Genomic DNA, 2,524 nt, shown 5'->3' with positions numbered 1-2,524 from the left:
GATGGTTGTTGAAAACCCTCAACCACTGACGACAATTCGTCATCGACGTCGAGGTGTTGATGACAATCGAGAGGCTATGCTAACGATAATTCTAACAAAAAAGAATTATCGTTATCGTTTTCTGCTAGGGCGTTGACAACAAAATCATTTATCAATATCTATTAACGACAAAATGAATTGTCGTTAATGGGACATTGATAACACTCCTTTGTGTCATTAAATGGAACCCATAAACTTGGTGAGAAATACTTACTTGGGGGTTCTTTTACTTTGAAGAGAGGATCCAGTCGATCTACATGAGGATATTTTGGCTGGCATATCAAATAAAGAGTTTTCTTTTTCATCTAGAGGCACGCTCAAGGAGAGCAGAGAACCAGGGGAGCCAGAGGTCCTTCCTCATCAGACAATACTTAAAGTAAGTAGAGAAAGATTCATGCGGGAGGCCCTAGCAACATCTCTAGGAGTAGGCGCTTTTCCATTAGTGGAGATCCGCATTTATGTACTCGAAGGGCGACAGAGGCAGCACTAATTCATTTTAGACATTTCCTTCCTTCTGCTAGCAGTGTAAGCATTTCTTCCTAGCCAGAATTGTCATATCTCTAGCTTGGCACTTGTGAGAGTGGTGCAATTTTTATCTTTGCTTGCTCCATTCTTTCCTAACCTCTCACTGACTTAGTTGTTTGTTTTGGATTTCAGGAGATCCCAGAGAAGAGGATATGAGCACACTTGGAGTTGTTGCAGGTGGAACCATGGGGTTGAGGAGCTTAGAGTATCCCTTAATGAGATTGGCTTTGGGTGCTTTACTTATCTCGGTGCATCATCATGAAAGGCCAACAAGAAGTTGGTCATGGCCTTAGTTGAGAGGTAAAGGCGAGAGACCAACACCTTTCATTTTTCTTTGGTAGAGATAACCATCACTTCAACGGAGGTTCATCATTTGTTGGGCCTGTTGATGAGTCCTAATATGATGGTGACTACGGGTGAAGATTCTATTAAGATCTTTCAACAAATTTTTGGTCAGATGTCACCTTCAGACAACAGGCTTCGGATGGCTTGGTTGTGACATGAGTTTGTGGCGAATGAAACTATTTTTCGTGTTGATAAAAATTTGTGAGGGAAAGAAATACTTACTTGAATTAAGTAAAATCCTTTTGAAAGATATGAAGATGCCATTTGCAACTCTTGGTCGTTCTTTGCCCAAGAAAAAGGTAAAGTCAAAGCAGGTTCTCGATATTCATAGTTCGAATTGCACCAACGCAGATTTGGATGTGAAAATATATAAAATATATATAAGTCTAATAAATGAACCTAATAAAATAAAAGAAGATAAACACAAGGATCAAAAAATACCTTTTTCAAACTTGAGGGTTCATTTAGTTCTTCTAAGCTCTTCCTCCTTGATTCAATAACACCTTTGCATAGATTCAATGGTTCTTGCAATGGCTTTGGCAACACCTCCACATATGTATGGCATTGTAGGGGTTAGGTCGGGGGGGGGGGGTGGTCAGAGTGTAGCAGGGCTTAGGTAGGCTCTTTCCCTATGGCCAACACTCAGATGGGGGATTTCCATATTTTTTGATCCTCGCAAACTCTAGAGGCTACCCTTATTTATAGAAATTCTTCATAAGATATGGGAATAGAAATTACTGAGTTTGAATCCAACCCAAATGGATTTGTTCTTATCCTTACGGAGGACAAGACTCGTCCAAGAAAAGTTTTGCTTTAGATATGACTTTGGATAGGATAAAATTTAAGAATATTTTATTTTTTGGGGTTCTAGAGAGACAAGGATATGCTTTTGAGTAGTTTTTCTCCAAATGACACATGTAAATGAGGTTTCTAGAGGTTTCCTATGGATCGAATAATAGAATTTCAGATCTTCGTTCCTAAATCGGGTCGTACTTCAGATACATTATGACATGGTAACTTGTTTTGGCTATAACTTTCTATGTAAATATCATATTAAGGCACTGTTTGATGTGTTGGAAAGCTAACACTCCCAACCTTAATTCATGTTTTAAGTATAAAACAAAATTCAATAATTGTGATGGTCATAAATATACTTAAAATAGGCCTTGCCTAAAAATAAGATTTTTACTAAATAAGTTACCTTTTTTTCGTCATAACTTTCTACTTCGATATTGTATTGACCTAATTTTTAGGTTCTTGGAAGGCTAAGATCTTCTAGCTTAATTGATGTTTTAGACAAAAGTTTGAAAGCTTCCTTTTTGGAGTCCAAAAGTTTAAGGTAGCAGAACTTTGAAATGACTTTATCAAGATTCTGGTATCTACAAATGGCTCGCTTTGGCATTAATCGAATGCAATTCAATTTATGACACAAAAGTAGACACCTGTAGGGACTGACTAATTTTTTGCATCACTGAGTTGTCAAAATCTTTTTGGGCCTCACCGAACAAGGTTGGACCAATGTTGGGATAACTGGGTTGTCAAGACCATTTGTAGTCTCATCAAACAAGGTCAGACTGATTTATGGAGAATTGAATTGTTGCGACCATTTTTTGTG

The sequence above is a fragment of the Nuphar pumila genome, chromosome 7, assembly GCF_984573655.1.
Source record: "Nuphar pumila chromosome 7, dmNupPumi1.hap1.1, whole genome shotgun sequence".
Classification (NCBI taxonomy): Eukaryota; Viridiplantae; Streptophyta; class Magnoliopsida; order Nymphaeales; family Nymphaeaceae; genus Nuphar; species Nuphar pumila.
The sequence above is the reverse complement of the archived record's forward strand: the minus strand, read 5'-3'. Positions refer to the sequence as shown.